This window comes from Anguilla rostrata, chromosome 12 (assembly GCF_018555375.3).
Source record: "Anguilla rostrata isolate EN2019 chromosome 12, ASM1855537v3, whole genome shotgun sequence".
Taxonomy (NCBI): domain Eukaryota; kingdom Metazoa; phylum Chordata; class Actinopteri; order Anguilliformes; family Anguillidae; genus Anguilla; species Anguilla rostrata.
Genome location: NC_057944.1, coordinates 3764936 through 3783593, shown reverse-complemented (window position 1 = coordinate 3783593; position 18658 = coordinate 3764936).

Here is an 18658-nt window from a genome sequence, read left to right as displayed (position 1 = left end):
AGAACTGTCAGTTAGCTATGATTGACAGACCGTGCCCCGTTACCATAGCTACCCCCATGCTACGCTCTCTTTGGGAGACTGAATTTTCACAAGCTAGCTAGCTTAGTAGTATATCAAGTATCGATAGATAGCTAAGGTAAGGACGTTGACTTATATCCAATAATAATTTTTGCTATCTAGCTAGCCAAGTTAAGATAAAAGCACAACTATAACGTCCTCATAAAAGCAAACTAGCAAGCTAACGTTATCGATAACATTGCCTTATGAAAGCAAACCTCCTAGCTAGCTAACGTTAGCTAGCTAGCTAAATGAATATCTGATATTCTGATAACCAGAAATAATCTAAAGGCACTCTAATTTAAGTGAACCTAACGTTAGTCAAATATTTGCATTGTCTGAACAGCAGGACGGTGTGTCCTGTCAGATTTCTTTACAGAGCGTGGAAATGGGAGTGGTTACTGTATTCGTGACGCAGCAAAATGACAACTTTCTCAACCGGTTGAAAATAGGACGATGAATTTAAAACGCATATTTCTCCAAAAATACAGAACGGACATATTTAATACTTTGCTCATTGTGTTTCTTCAATGCCTCTTGTGCAAATAGCACATAAAACCGAGAAAGTGTGAAAATCACCATGGTACTCCTTTAAAAAAAATAGACGTCAGCCTATCATCCATCCCGTCACTTGATTGATATAGGGCAGCCAGTTAGATGACATCTGAATTTTTCTGACACTTAGGTCACTGCGCATGCGGAAACAACGGCGCCAAGTGCAGCAAAACTAACAAGCTAGTCAGTCCAAGTACCGTTCCACCATGACTGATGAACATTTGGAAGTGTGCTTGAGGCTGGCTGTCAGCAGCTACTGTCCGGACTATGTATCCCTGGCTGATTCAATTCAGTGCAAGTCATCAGAGTAAACTCAGGTAATGACAAAAAAATGTACATAGTTAATTATGTTGTGTTGTGCAATATTGGCTCATGCGGTTATGCAAGGTACATCAACATACATTGTACATATAAAGAATCCTCAATATATTTGTAAATAAATATATGTTTCGCATTTTTGTAGTGGGTAGATCATTTTGACTTGGTCATTTTATAAGTAGCTCGCATGCTGAAAAAGTGTGAGCACCCCTGTTCTAGAGAATATCTGGTACTACAAAGCTTGGATTGATTTATAGTTAATATCAATGAGCAGGTAATGTGAGTCACATGACATTTTTGGCATGTCAACCTTTGTGGTCGACTGTTCAAGAACACAATTGAATTACTTATATCCATAGTGTGGTGCTGTTATGAAGTTAGAAAATAACGTTTCTAATAAAATGCATCTGTTATTCATTCAAAGCAAACTTTTGATGAAAACCTGACATGTGACTGTGGCATAATGTGAGTAACAGAGACAAAAGTTATTCCCACTCAATAACCAACTAAGAGTTTTTTTGCAGTTCCATATGATGACCTTAGCAATTGTCAAAGGTTTCTAAGGTACAAAAATAAGGATGTTCAATCAATTTACTGAATAGTAAAACAGGTGAGTAAAACACCCACTCAACAGTAAATGTAATGAAAGTAAGACTGGAATTGCCCTTCTCAGACGATAAGAATATTGAAATCTTCTTTGGCTACTGTTAATGAGGAAAAAAATCTAACTTAGCACATATCCTTAAATGTTTTTGAATTATCATGTTAATCACTCTTATTTCTCCCCTTGTTCATGGACATCTTAAAGTTTTACAGACTTTTTGACTTTTTGGGTTGTTTTGTTGTTGAATGCTGCTATATTTCATTATAAATTATTCATCTTCGGAATAAGCACAGGGTTTTTTTTCTTCTTTTCTTGCACCATGAGCATAAACCATCATAAGTTTTATACCTTCTGTAAAACAAGGACAGAAAAGACCTTCCTTTGAGCTAAGTGCAAATTAATGAAGAAGTATTAACTATTAATTGTCTTTGCATGAGAATTTGCTTTGAAACAAGGCATATTCATCTTGCCTACAAAAAGGGAGAACGCACATTCTGAACTGTGGTTGCTGTGCACACAGCAATGAGTTATTAGAACGTATTGTTACTTTGTCAAGACTTCGTACTTCAGAGCAAGGAAGACACGAGGCAGAGGCCTAATCCTACTGAAACTGTCCACAGATCTCCACCTGAAGATAAACACAACAACAACAACAACGACAATGAGAATGACAACGACAACAACAACAAATGACTTAAATATTTTAGCCTAAAGGTGATTTTCACATTTCTTCACTACCCTCAGGTTTTTACAAATTAAGCAGGTTTATCCAATATATAACCCCTCATGCAACCCTTAATTCTGTTCACAAGACATGCCCCTATCAGAAAATTTTAGGTCTGTATATGATACATATTAGGCCCTATAATGTATTGATTAGCTGCAACTCAATATATTAAGCATGCAGACATGGTGAAAAGGATTAGCTGTTCTTCAGCGAAATATTAAAATGGCAGGACACAGGATCAAAGCAACTTTGACTGTGGTACAATTGTTGGTGCCAGATTTTTTTTGTTGGTGGTTCCAGTATTTCAGAAGCAGCTGCCCCCTGGGAATTCCACACCACGACAGTCTCTTAGAATTTACAGAGAATGACAACAAAAAACAACCATCCGTTCTGTGGGCGAAGCCACCTTATCCAGTCAGAGAATGGGCAGACTTGTTCAAGCTAATGGAAAAACCAGAAATACTCAGATAACAGCTGTTTACAACAGTGGTATGCAGAAGGTCATCTTTGAATGCACAATGCGTCAAACCTTGAAGCGGATAGGCTACAGCAGAAGATTCCACTCCTGTCAGTTAAGAACATGAAGACAAGGCTACAGTGGGCATGTGATCAGCAAACTTGGAAGAATGAACATGGAAATAATGTTGTTTCTGCTGTGACATGCAGACAGTACGATCAGAAGTATCATCATCCAAGTATCCATCCTGCCTTTTATCATTGGCGCATGTGCTGGTGGTGGTGTAATTTTCTTGGCACACATTAGGCCCCTTAATATCAGTTTTACCCTTTATGGCCACAGACTATCATTTTTCAAATGAATCCTTCCAGAAAAGTGATGTGCCATGTCATAAAGCACACATCATCTCAAGCCAGTTAAACAAACATTACAGTGACTTCAGTTTACTCCAATGGCCTGCACAGTCCCCATATCTCAATCCGATAGAGCACCTTTGGGATGAGGTGGAATGGGAGGTTTACAGCATGAATGTGTGGCTGAAAAACTGCAGAAACTGTGATATTATCAGTCAGCATGGACCATAATCCCTAAGGAATGTTTCCAGCACCTTGTTGAATCCATGCCACAAAGATTTCAGGTTGTTCTGGAGGCAAAATTGAGTCATATCCAGTACTAGATTGCTGACCCTGATAAAGTGGTCACTGAGTGTAGCCCATATACATAGAAATATAATAAAAAAAGATATATATGGATGATAGAAGTTATCGGTCTGCCTGTTACAAGTGTAGATGTATATTATTACAAATACAAGTATGTGCATTTGTTCAGTTATGTTAATATTGCATGCATGGGCAGCCCCATAAAATATGCCTGACATATGAATGACTGATTTATTAGTTTCCTTTAAAAATTCCTTTAAAAAAAGACAAATACAAATCTGCATGTGATTTAACAGACAGATATAATATGATAATAATTGTGATCAAAAGAGCAAGTGTAAAAGTTTTTGCTTCAGAAATTAATTATACAGACATTAATATTGGAGCATACACATGAATTATTTAAAAACATTTCATTTTCTGCACATGACAACAAGACAAAGTAAAGAATGTAAATATATGAGAAATGCAATCCAGAACTAATTTCATTCAACTAATTATATTATAAAAACTATTATAGCATATCAAACATAGGGGCGACATAGCTCAGGAGGTAAGTCTGCGGTTGTCTGGCAGTCAGAGGGTTGCCGGTTCGATCTCCCACCCTGGGAGTGTCGCTGAGCAAGACACTTAACCCCTAATTGCTCCCAACGAGCTGATTGGTACCTTGCATGGCAGCCATTCGCCATTGGTGTGTGTGGATGTGTGAATGGGTGAATTAGAGGCATTAATTGTAATGCGCTTTGGATATGTAAATATATAGATAAAAGCGCTATATAAATGCAGTCCATTTACCATTTAGATTGTTGATATATAGCAGAGAAGTGAGAGGACTTGAAAAAAATGTTTTAGTGCAGTTTGTGGACTTCAAAGTCAAAGCATACTGCCCTGTTTCCTCATGCCCCTACACAAAACGGGGCGATATAGCTCAGGAGGTAAGACCGATTGTCTGGCAGTCGGAGGGTTGCCGGTTCAAACCCCGCCCTGGGCATGTCGAAGTGTCCTTGAGCAAGACACCTAACCCCTAACCTCTAACTGCTCTGGCGAATGAGAGGCATCAATTGTAAAACGCTTTGGATAAAAGCGCTATATAAATGCAGTCCATTTACAAAACCGTCAGGTCATCAGGTGCTGGCTTGTCGGCTTCAAAGTATCACAGCACAAAAAGAAAGCTTTAAATTATGCCCCCATGCTGTGGAACACCCTGCAAAGGGCTCTTGGAGAGGCCAACTCAATGGAACACTTTTAAGAACCAGCTAAAAGACTTATATTTTAAATTTAGCTTTTAACTAATTGATTATGTATTTGTTCTTAAAGTATTCTTTTAATAATCAATTTATCTTACACTGTTTTACATTTCATGCTTATTATATCATAGTAATTTTGAATTATAATTTTATTAGTTCTATTGTTATGTCTCTGTTTGTTCTTAACCTATATTTTTATGTCAATCTGTATTTTTATTTTTATTTAAATTTTTCTTTGTGTAAAGCACTTTGGGCTGCACCCACAGTGCTGTAAAAACAAAGTTTATCATTAAAAGGTCTTGACGCCGGTCCATTGCCAAAGTAACTAGCTGTCATTCTCCATTTTGTTACATATCGGTGTCAAAGGTCAGGGGAGAGCGAGGGTGGATCCTACCAGCTCCCGCTCTAATGAAAAGCTTGTTTGGCGGCTGCCTGATGTTCCCGGCTTGTTGTTGTGTTGTTGCCCCCCAGCCCCCCACCCGCCCCCCGAGTCCCCGTCGAGCTCCATTACCGCCGGTGAGCTGAGCGGGCAGGAGCTGGGCGAGGCCGGCCGGGCGTCTCGGTCCCAACGCGACGGAAACCGCGTGGAACCTGACAGCTGCTCTGTTCCGCGGTCTGTGCCAGATTTAGCTCCAGAGATGAAGAGGGTCGAGCTGACAGTATGAGATCACCCCCGTGCCTTCGGGACTGTTTCTCCCTCCTATCCAGGCCTTTCAGTTCCTTCAGCAGTGAGGAGAGCAGCCATGACTGCTGATGGGCTAAAATATGAATGAAGACTGAGAAACACTGGGAGGAAAATAGTGTACCAGCGTCCCTTTACTCTACACTCGGGCCTATAGAAGGGAAATACTGTACCAGCATCCCTTTACACTACACTCAGGCCTATAGAAGGGAAATACTGTACCAGCATCCCTTTACTCTACACTCAGGCCTATAGAAGGGACATACTGTACCAGCATCCCTTTACTCTACACTCGGGCCTATAAAAGGGAAATACTGTACCAGCATCCCTTTACTCTACACTCAGGCCTATAGAAGGGAAATACTGTACCAGCATCCCTTTACTCTACACTCAGGCCTATAGAAGGGACATACTGTACCAGCATCCCTTTACTCTACACTCGGGCCTATAGAAGGGAAATACTGTACCAGCATCCCTTTACTCTACACTCGGGCCTATAGAAGGGAAATACTGTACCAGCATCCCTTTACACTACACTCGGGCCTATAGAAGGGAAATACTGTACCAGCATCCCTTTACTCTACACTCGAGCCTATAGAAGGGAAACACTGTACCAGCATCCCTTTACACTACACTCGGGCCTATAGAAGGGAAATACTGTACCAGCATCCCTTTACTCTACACTCAGGCCTATAGAAGGGAAATACTGTACCAGCATCCCTTTACTCTACACTCGGGCCTATAGAAGGGAAATACTGTACCAGCATCCCTTTACTCTACACTCGGGCCTATAGAAGGGAAATACTGTACCAGCATCCCTTTACTCTACACTCGAGCCTATAGAAGGGAAACACTGTACCAGCATCCCTTTACTCTACACTCGGGCCTATAGAAGGGAAATACTGTACCAGCATCCCTTTACTCTACACTCGAGCCTATAGAAGGGAAACACTGTACCAGCATCCCTTTACACTACACTCGGGCCTATAGAAGGGAAATACTGTACCAGCATCCCTTTACTCTACACTCAGGCCTATAGAAGGGAAATACTGTATCAGCATCCCTTTACTCTACACTCAGGCCTATATAAGGGAAATACTGTACCAGCATCCCTTTACTCTACACTCGGGCCTACAGGTCCAGGAAATTAAGAGACTTAAAACACACACTCGGTAAATGGGAGCTATGAGCTCTAGATCCCAAAACACAGCTGCAAATGGAAGCAATGAATACATAGATGAGCTGGAAAAGATTTATGAACATTAAGAGAATGAATTGATATGCCACAGGTCCCCAGCCAGGGGTCTATATCACAAACAAAGATCAACTTTTAAGCCAAGTCCAAGTTAGCCAGCTCAACATATCTTAACCATCATAAGTATTAAAAAACATATTTGATACCAGATGCTTGGCTAATGACTAGACTATGCTTTGGAACAAAAAGTTAAATCACAATGTGTGTTTTCAGCATCGGAACTGGTGAGGAATTGTGAAGTTATGATGTTGTTCCACTATAGAGGGAATCCGACGGGAAAGTGCATGTCTGGGATGTGTAGCCACAGAGGAAGAACCACTGGCTGCCTAAACACAGCGTTCCTGCAGAACTGTTAAGCTGCTTGCACGTGACCAGCGTCAAAATGCTCATTTTGGCCTAAAACCATAAAATTCCTATGGAGGGAAGGTTGACACCTGACTTGAGCCTGGCATAGTATAAAGCTCAAAATAATGCCGAGCTGTGATCCTCAAAGTTCAAATTATTTGAACTTTGACCTTGCTTGAAGCTGACGTTTTGTAGTGCATCCAGTCATACCACAGCTTTGAATGAAGCAGGCAGATGTAAACATAGAAGACAACCTACTACTATCACAGCTTGTTACAGTTTTTCATACCGTTGGCTTTCCTGAATGATGATTTCCTGAAAGTTTCAACAGCTGGCGGCACTCGATTCTTCTCTCCTGTAGTCACTGCGTTACCTTGCGTTGAATCCAATGTTTTATTTGTGTCATGTGACAGCAGCTTAAGACCTGTAGGTGAACTAGACTGAGGTAGTCTGGTCCCCAGACATCGACTGCAATGTCTGGCGAGTCTTCCTTGCAGTTTAACTGTGTGAAAAACCATATGTCTGACTTTCCTTTGCCCTTGCAGAGAGGCTCATGAGATTTCAGTCTGTGCTCAGTGCAAAAAGAGATCCCACCATGCAAATGTTGGTGGCTAGTCTTATTACCCAGGGATTTGGAGAAAGGGGAGAAGAGAGAGTGCTAAGCATCCATGTCATTGACATGGACAGATAGGGAAGGCATGTGGCATGATAGCCTGGCAGAGGTGGGAGTAAATGGATGCACTGTTTCAGACAATGTCACATCCCTCTGCAAATTACCAGTAGCACAGTCACCCCTTTTTTTAGACATTCATAACAAATGTACTGAGATTTAGTGTCCCAGTTAAACAAACAAATAAATAAATGACCCGTCCATCTCACCGTGAAAAACTTTACAAGTATAAGAATGGATATTAAAAAAATATGAATAATGGCAAAACCATGACCACTGATGGAAGAAAAAACATAAAACAGAGGTTTTGATTAAAATAAAAAAATTGAGGGTATTAAGGATAAAAATGAGGTTTGTTGGATGCACTGGCAAGCCATCCATCTATTATCTATACCCACTTATCCAGGTAAGGATCACGGGGGGTGCTGGAGCCTATCCCAGCATGCCTTGGGCGAGAGGCAGGAATACAGCCTGGACAGGCCACCATTCTATCGCAGGGCGCACTCACCATTCACTCACACACTCATTCCTATGGGCAATCTAGAGTCTCCAATTAGCCTACCTGCTGGACTGTGGAGGAAAACTGGAGTACTCAGAGAAGACAGACATGGGGCAACCACACAGAAAGGCCCAGGCCAGATTCAAACACAGGACCTTCTTGCTGTGAGACAACCCACAACCTATTGGGAATCTAGTCAAGGGGGGACATAGCTCAGGAGGTAAGACCGATTGTCTGGCAGTCGGAGGGTTGCCGGTTCAAACCGCGCCCTGGGCGTGTCGAAGTGTCCTTGAGCAAGACACCTAACCCCTAACCCCTAACTGTTCTGGCGAATGAGAGGCATCAATTGTAAAGTGCTTTGGATAAAAGCGCTATATAAATGCAGTCCATTTACCATTTTCAGTACAGCCTATATGACAATCTCACCTTACTGTTGTCAACTAGTAGCCTCACAGTGAAGTCATGAGATATGTCCATGTAATTTTTGAGCGCCTGTATCGTTCCAATCCAACAAACAAAATAAAGGACAAATGGTATCGTGTCTATCTACCAATATCAGACAGCCACAACAACTTTCAGGTCAAGCTTTCTGATGTCCTGTCTCAACATTTGCTACAGCGGTTCATCCACTGTGCTTTAAATAATCACGTTAGAAATACCAGCTCCAGAGGAAGGCACCTTCCACATGCTTATCCTCTCCACAGGCACGTGGAAAACTCATTTTCCCACGTCTCAGTGTCATTATCGGCCTCCGTCTCACCTTCCCTAAACTCATCAGAAAATATTTGGAGCGGAATCAGAAGAATCGCACATTGGAAGGCAAAGCGAGAGGGGATTCGGAAAAGACCTCACCCCATTACAGAGGACCGCTTCTTTATCCACACGTATAATCACAGTGGGACTGGCTCGGATGGAGCAAGCCTTCACAGGGCTCAATATCTACACGTATAAGAGTGTATGAGGACAATCCACCCCTCAAAAAAGGTATTTTACCAGCAGCAGACAATGCAGATCCCCTGAACTTGAAATGTGCAATGCCGTATTTTATCAGTTAGCATGGTGCAGTAGGGATTAGCTTCATCTTAACATATTGATGTATATATTGGCATTCAAATTCTGTCACATACATTCGAGGATGATGCTTTTACATGTACCTAGACCGTGACTATATTACTATATACTGTCTATATTGTAGCTATATTACACAGTATTATCACAATAGACATGAAAAACAGTTATACATTTAACAAAATGAGATGATTATTTTCTATTACATCCCCTTTGAGCTACCTGAACTATGGTAAACTCATCATAATGAGAAGTGTCAACAGCAGAATGGGCCACACTTGGGCCTGTGCTCATCATACCTGCAATCCTAAGAAAGCTTACACACACTTTCAGTGCTTGCAGTAAAACTTGCTTCAGTTCTGGAGTTTGGAGAATGTGTTGATGTGAAGAAAACAACAGACAAATGGCATTAAAAATGGAACTGAAAAATGCAGACTTCCTCAAGTCGTATACAACAGCAGGATTTATGAATCTCACTGGTCCTTTTACTGCACTTTGAGGTGCTTAACCTCATGATGGTATGACCGCCATGCATCTTTACTGGACAGCAAAGGTCTCCATCACCAGGTTCTGGGGGTTCACTACCCCTTTATTTTCAGTTTTATATCTTATTAAAGAGGAGTGTGTGGGAGGTGGCAATGACCCAGTGACAACTTCTATTTTTAGAAGAGCAAGGGCAAGGGTGGTGAATTGCACACAGAGCAGGTGGCTCAGTTAACACTGGATTCACCAGCCCACTCACAGATTACACCACAGTAAAATGATCTAAGAGGAAACAACAAGTCTTAAGCTGCCATTTGTGAGCTTATCAAAGTTGCCATTAAATCCAGGAATGGATATTGCTTTCGCTGAACCGGATTCCTCACCCTGGACTACCTCACCTCAGTTACCTCATCAATCAAACGATCACAGTGCACTGGCAGCACATTTTAATCACAGTGCCTGAATACCTGCATGTACTGAAGTGCTGAATCCTAAACAACTCCTTACTTTAATACCCCAGGCAACCTTTCCTGCCTTGTGAGACATACTGTAGAAACCCTAAAAACAACGAATTCCAATTGTGCAGCCTATCCTAAGATAATCTGCTAATGGGGTTGTTTTGTCATTGTGGTAATTGGTCAGTGCACTGGCCAGAATTAGGACTGTATCAGGACACCATGCAAAAAACAAATCACTCAGATACTATGACATTGTGTTGCCTTGTTACATGCTTCTCAAAGGTAAATGCAAGTGTATCAGGTTTAGGATTGTTTTTACTCAGATAAACCTGATTTAGTAGTATAAAATATTTATTTTATACTATTTTCAAGGTAAAAATCCTGCATATTATGCCTTTATGGGGCCAGTTCACATGGGTGATATGGGTGTTTGATAAGTTTTTTCATTAAAGTTGTGTTTTGCATTTACTTCCCAAACTAATACGCAATACACAATAAGAAAATATGCAATAATAGAGGAAATCAGGAAGGGGCAAATACTTTTTCATGGCACTATGTCCCTAGCTATGTGAAACATTTAATTACATTTTAAAATGTCTCTGCTATATGAATAAACAGTCAACGAAGGCAACTGTATTATTTATAATTGTAGAATGAAATATTGAATATATGGTTGAATGCTCATTAGTTTGCATCGCATTCATGTTTTAAAAATGAAAAAGTATTTTTGTTTAATACCACAGCACTTTTCCGAATGCTCAAAGTGCTTTACAGTGAAATCATGTGTGTTACCATATGTGCATATGCAAAGCAAATGGGCAGTCGTCTGTATCATTGAAGCCTGTACTTTCGGTAAGCGTTCCTCTCTATGCATGTGGTGCACACAGATGTTTTTAATAAATTGGCAGTTGCTTCTTTCAAAACACGAAGATAACCCAAACAGAAAAGTGAAAAAAATAAATAAATAAAAATAAAACGGTGGCAAGAAAATGTACTTAACATTGAAATAATGCTTGTACTTTAACTGAATCCAGATATAAATCTAGCTCATTTTTTGCTTTACAGTTTTGTACTTCTACCATGTTATTTCTAATTAAATTCTAAAACAAGTATATTTCCATTGTGTTATTGTGTTTATTGTAATGGTCACTGCACTTCAATGCAAAGTTTCAGCACTACCAAACTGAACGGAAGTGGAACTGAATAGGTGACTGAGTCTGCACGCCAGACGTGTATGAAGCTGAATGAAATTATTTGAATCAGTTAAGTGAGTCAAAATGTCCGTCCTGCTGAATTTGTAACTATGTTTAATTATCTTTTGTAAATTTAAGAGAGGAAAACTGGGGAATAGCTCTGCCTCGGCAACCCAGCTGGAGCAGGGCACATTGTAAATAAGCCTGTTAGTCACGGCACACCTGTAATTGTAAAGCCGTGCTTATTTCCATGACAACATTCTGGATTTGTGAAAATAGAAAGAAACGATGGCTTGGAATTAGAGACTCAGTGAGGAGAAAACAATTAGAAAATTAGTCCTTGCATTGAATTGCTGTAAAATGCCATGTAATTTCACAGGCTGTTTGTATATCTCCCTTTAAACGGAGCCCAGATGCGGCCTCTGCTGTTCTGTATGTGTCTTGCGGCCCGTAGGATCAAATAGCTAGCACACAGAGATTGCTGCCCTCCTTAGCCTGAATTCACACTACCAGTTTCAGCAGTGTGGGCTGTATGAGGGTTCATACAAGGATGGTGATTTATATAACCCTAGAAGAGATGAGCACTTCTTGTGTAGTTAAAGACAGTTGAGCCTTCCATGAGCCCTCTATCTGAATACCAATGACAAATTAAACATAGCCACTAAACTCACTCCAGAGCCATTCCACTACCTTTCTGTTGCACCCCTCTTACATACAGTAAGATGTTTGGGCGAGGGAGGGTGGTAGGAATCCAGTAGCTAGCTCATTGCGGATCTGGTCCCTTCACGTATTGGTTCTTCAACATTGCCGCTGCTTTCAGTTTAGGGACCGTTGCTTTTGATCACACAGACGGGAAGGGCTCGGAGAGCACAACCCATCCAAGCGGATCAATGCTACCATTAGCTAGTTGCTAGTACACAGCCCTATGGTGAAAATACTTAAATAGGAGTAGCTGCAGCTTCAGCGAATGGTAAGTCCGCAACTTATTGTCTGAGAGCTGAGCCGAATGAACAAGCCTTTACATGGAGGTGAGTCAGTAAGATTTGTTCACCAAACAAATGTGTTCAAAAAGAAAGAATTGTTCATGAACGACACACTACTGGTGAGAATGAGATGTTTCATTTTTTTCTACAAATGGGTTCATGTGCATCAAAATGCTGCCTTCAATTAACTTGCAACTGGTTCCAGTGGATTTCTGTAATTATACCATGTCTACCACATTTTTAAAGGGTAAAAGATTAGTGTTATCAATTAACAAAGTAGCATGTACAAAATCTCTGTACTAAGAGATTCAAAGTTGGGCTTTTCCAGTTATTTGGACAAATATATCTGTCACATTTCGCATGGCACCCCTGGGAGGGACAGAATAGCTGGACACCGGGAGATTTGATAAATCTGGTTTTCATCAGTGTATCATTGCTACTGAGAGTGAGAGACAACATGTGCGGATGCAATTTGAAACAATAAAAATTACACAGGCACCTGTTTATACAGTCCTTGGAACCCACAAACCTTTATGGCCCCTTGACACACAAACCAATAAAAGAGCATAATTTCTCAGCTCTTTACTGCTGAATTATTTATCCTTGATTCTGTTTTACTTCTGGATTTCAGGAAAAGCCTAAGCAAACAGGCACTATTAAATGATCAAATCCCAGTTGATTCTTAATGTTACCTTTCTTTGACATCACCTTCCTCCCTGCCTTCCAATAATATTGTGTCTGCTCATTGAGTTATTCACCAAAATGCAGTTTTCTCATTTTGTAAGAACATGAGACATGAGAAATTAATAATGATGAGAACAGGCTATGGTAGCCTGATGAGACTAGATCAGTGTGTACACAATCTGAAATTAACATCTTATTTACTACAGCTACAGCTACAGCTAATTACCCAATCAGTGAATGGGACTGCCTACTTATTTCATTTTGCATATGAAGCAGAGATTAAAAGTTGATGTTAAAAAACTCCTGTTTTGTGCATTGAATATCATCTTTGGATGTGGACAAATTGATGTATATACTGGTACACCATAAGAGTGTCAGCCTTAAGGCAGCCTGCAGTCAATTGTTCCAGTCACATTTTGACGGCCCCAGTCGACAGTGTTGATGTGGAGTGTGCTTTCTCCTGTTAGATATGGTAACACTGCCATTGACAACAGATGCTCAAACCTTGAACTGTAGGCATCGACATGTACCAAAACTAACTTTAAGGAAATTAAAACGCATAAGGTTGATAGTTCCTGATATCTGCGGGGTTTAAGGTAGGGTTCTTGAAGAGTGGGCTTAAAGTCAGAGAGAACATGACCTCAGGCAAGGGAGCTGTTAATGATGGAGGACAGATAAGGAAGGAGCTCCCTGGATATAGACTGTAGGACTGCTAATGGGATGGAATCTAGCATACAGGTAGTTAAGCAGTGAGTTGTCATGAGTTTAAGTATGTCTGTGTCCTCCAGCATCTTGAAGGAGGTCAGTGTAGTGATGGGTTTCATGTAGGGAGTAGGGGGCATCACTGGATGAATGAAGACGTTCTGTACAGTAGCTAACTTCTCCTCAAACTGGGATAGAAAGTAATCTGCAGAAAGGGAAGAAGGGTGAGGGGGGTGGAGGAGGAATGAGAAGGGAATAGAAGGTGGAGAACAGTTTACGTGGGTTAGACACAATACATTGATCTTAAACTGAATAAATGAAGTCTTAGCTAATGCACCAGCAGATGTAAAGGCTACCAGTAAGCTGTGATATGAGGCCAGCTTGCCAGAGGATCTGGATTTCCTCCAAGTCCTCTCGACAGCCTGCAGCAAGGTTCTGCTGCAGCAGAGAGATTCTGTCAGCCACAGGCAGGAGGTGATGATCGTGCTGGGTTGGAGACAAGAGGACACCGCGAGTCAAGAGACTGGGACAAAGACTGTTAAAGGAAGAGATAGCGATGTCAAGAGGCAAGTTAGAGAAATAAGCAGGAAGGGGAAGTGCAGATAGAGCAGTGGAGATGAGGGAGGAGTGTGAGAGAGCACAGATTTCTCCTGAAAGTTACAGAGGACGAGTTGTTAGAGGAGTTGTGAGAGAGTGAGTGGGAGAGAGAAAAAAACAAAGAAGTGATCTGATACATGGAGGGGACTCACTGTGAGTTGGGTAATATCCTGGTGAATACAAGGTGTGGCACGATACCAGCCCTGTGGGACGCCGGAGATGGCTGGGCGATAGCACATGACTGGCGAGTGAGGCAGCGCTGGATAGGTGGAAGCCTTGAGTTGGGATGTTGAAGAACTACAGGGAGGCCATCCTCAGGGAGGGAGCTCAGGAGAGTGTCCAGTTCATCCAGGAAGAAGCCGAGTGCACCGGGAGGAGAAGTAGAGAACTAGATACTAGACAATGTAAAATGAAAAAAAATTCCAGATTAAACCATTCAGGTTAGAATGGTGTTTCAGGCAAGAATGTGCCTGAATCACCAAAAAAGCCAGCAGGTAAGGTTATGTATGTTTTCAAAATCACTTGAACATGTTCTAATAAACATGTATTTCTGTTTACAAAGGCCTTAGTTGATACATTGTCATGAAATTGATGTCACAAAGATGTCACAAAGACATCTTATAGGTTAGAGGGGTTGAATAATTTTGATTGCAATTGTATATATTTCAAATATTTGATCTCCTTAAACTGCACATGTTTACAACATTTTTGCATATCTTTGTGAATATGTAAACAATATTTTACTTCTGACTGTGTAAAATCATACCAAAGAACATTTTTTTTTGACTATTTAGAAAAAAAATACATTGTATTTATCTTTGAAAATTGCTACATTGTTATGTCTGTGTGAAGTTTCTGCTACAAAAGGGTTACAGTATTTCATTCATGCATACATGGTTCTGTGGACTGGGAATACTCATGAGGCAGAAAAGCTGACCCAGTATACTCAGTTGGTGTGTCATGCATTCAGACATGGCCTTCTGCACAGGGCTGTTGTAAACAGCTGGTATTTGAGCATTTGTGGCCTTTCTGTTAGCTTGAATGAGCCGCCCCGTTCTACGCTTACCTCTTTCAATAACAAGGTCTTTCTGCCCACAGAATGTTTTTTGTTTATCGCACATTCTCTGGGAACTCTAGAGACTGTATTCCCAAGAGGGCAGCTGTTTCTGAGATGCTGGAACCAGTGTGCCTTGCCCATTGTAATATATATATATATATATACATACTGCCTGACAAATTAAAGGAGAAACCTGATTGATTAAATGAGTAGAGAGACATAATGTATGCAGATGCTTCCACACATGTACTGCATGATACAATTAAGCATCCTATCATGCTCATGCTGTGTCATGTTTAAAAATGTTGAGCAGGCCCAGTTGACCTCGTTCTTGGATCAAGATGGGAAGGGGGTCCGATGGCTCTATTATTCTGTGGGGGGAATTTTTCTTGGCATGGTTTGGGTCCACTAGTCCCCTTAGAGGGAAGGGTCACTGCAAATCAATACGAACTTATTCTGGGTTTTCACCTATCCAGTGATGAAACATTTCTATCCTGATGGGAGTGGTCTCTTCCGGGATAACAATGCCCCCATCCACATGGCATGAGGGGTCACTGAATGGTTTTGGTATGACAATGCAGCTAATTGTGGATGTGATGATGGATGTCAGGTGTCCACATTCTTTGGGCCTTGTAGTTTTGCTGGAATGCCATCTATAGACATTTGTAAATAGTGGTCAATGGGCAGTTGTAGGGGGCTGTTGGCAGTTGTAGGGGGCAGTGGGTAGCTGTAGGGGGCAGTGGGCAGTTGTAGGGGGCAGTGGGTAGCTGTCGGGGGCAGTGGACTGTTGTGGGGGGCAGTGAACATCAGGAAACCAGTGGGAGATGATAGAGAATCGAAGGCAGATGTGGCTGCACATAAAGTCAAATATGAGAAAAAAGAAACACCATCAGTAGCGTCAGTAGTCGATATAAAATAACAAAAAAATATGCATGGGATGCTATTTCTCGTTCAGTGAACGCTGTATCCGGAGAAGGGTGCACAACTGATGAAGTAAAAAAAAATGGTTTGATGTCAAATCTGAGACAAAAATAAAAAATAAAAAAAAATCTGGTGGGCGTGGGTGCAAGGAATTGCGTGTTGTGCTTTCAAATGATAAAGCGCTTCTGGTCATATTAATACCGCTAATTAAATCAACCGGCAGTAAACTGCATCGGAGTAAACCCGTCGCTGCACAAAACACTGCGCAAAAGATGTATCGCCAGTCATTTTGGTGTCACCCACTTAGTGACGACCCTGAATAAGTGTCCATGTGTTTAAAAAGTATTACCTAAGTGCTTAGTTTGTATTCAAAGTTTAAACATTTGCTTTTGTAGTATAGACCAAATATTGCATACTTGAAACCCCCAAAAATAAAAAGTCACTACAATGGTTTGATTTTGATCATTTATTTACAGATGAACTCCCGCTGACGCAACCACCCTCTGAGGTGGAACCTGGCACCTTAATGCTTTGTAAAATAATGAAAATAATAATTAAAAAATATTATAAATGATAAAAATATTATTGTAATTTAAATCCCATAATATTATACAACTGTAGAATTGAAGAAAACGCAATAACCAATTATTTTGCACAAACATGTCAGCACTCAAATGTGCATAAGTGTGCTCTTGAGTGTGCGTAGATTCTGTTCTTACCTAAGAACAAATCTCAAATAAGAAAACATTGGTGAATGTCAGAGTCTTTGTGAAAAATGCGTAAGTGGGTTTTAAGAAGAAAATTATTCTTAAGAACAGTTGGTGAATGAGGCCCAACGTGTGTAGGACCATAACATATGCAAAAGCCAATAGTTTTTGTGGATCATATGCTGTCCAATTTGACTTTGGTATAATCCCTCAAGCAGGAAAAATGCATACTTTGCATTTATTGTTCATTGTGTTTTTATTTTTTATAATGAAAATTCCTGTACGTCTGTTTTTTTATTGTTTATGGCTGTTCTTATACTGCTCTGTGCTCCTGAGGGTACTGCATTCTGTTGTTTTACTAATACTTTTCTGAGAAGAGAAGAATGACTATAAACTTGAACTTGATCAATCTTCTCAGTTTATTTATGTGGTTTATATATTGGGCTGGTTAGTGTGTTTTCATGGTACCAGAGAGCAGCCTCATCATGGTCTAGCATTTCTGAAAGCACCACATCCCTCCATTTTCATTGGGCTAAACAGAACCACCTGGTATTAGGGATAATACTCAGCAGAGGAAAGCAATCTTCCTCTTATATATGCTTGTTAGCCACTATGTGTACATTAGTGTGATGTCTGGCAATGTTTTTATATGAATCATCATTAGCACAAGAGTGTATGTACACTAAAAAGGTTTCAGGTTGATATCTTTACACTTGTGCACTACAAGCTATTATGTGCTATTGTTACTGACCTTGTCCTTGTGAATTTAATATATTTTGGATTATAATGGATTCACAAGCCCATCTCCATTAAAATTCTATTAAAAAAATGAATGAAAATTCCTGAATATTTCCCCCTTGTGTGTTCTCCCTATGGTGTGATCATGTCAAACATATGTAGTTTGGTCACAGTCATGGTTAAAGGTGATATTATCATACATTAGGAGTGTGGTCACAACTTCAGAAAATTCCAGTTACAACCTACAACCTACTTCGATAAAAACTGGTTTTGACACACAGAATGAGACACCATTGGGAAATGACTTAAACATTGTCAAAGTTATGACAGTTCAAAGGCAGAGAGATTAGGGCTTGTCTTGCATGTCTGAAAGGAGCGATCCACACTGTCTGACTCAGCGGCCACAGATTGATTTGGTTTCTAAGTGAGCGGGGGAGAACTGGAGCTGTCTTCTCACCAATCACTGCCAGTCTTTATGAAACCTCAATCCAAACATCACACGCTTACTTTGTTTTTACAGAAGGACACATCCATTAAATCAGTGAAAAGCAAAATGATCAAATAACACTGGACTAAAAAGAGGAAGGCTGTCAGCAATTTACAAACTTTTTAGAAACATAAAATTAAAGTTTTAAAACAGAAAAAAATAAAATAAAATAAATTTAGAGCGCACCAGAAAAAATACTGAACCAAGATAAAGGAGGACACAATGTAATCTGACCTTTTACAAAATAACAGACAGCATTATTTCTGTGCATTTTATTAAGCAAGAAATCCTGTACCAATTCAATACTTTCTGGAGCATTTCCTTATCTGTGATTCTGTGGAGTTTCCCCCAAACAATACATAATAGATAGAGAATAATAATAACAACAATAATAATAATCCATCTTATTCCTTGTCAGGCTTGTTTGGAGGGGGGGGGGGGGGGTAGGGCCTATCCCAGCATGCAGTGGGCAAGAGGCAGGAATACACTCTAGACAGAGTGATAC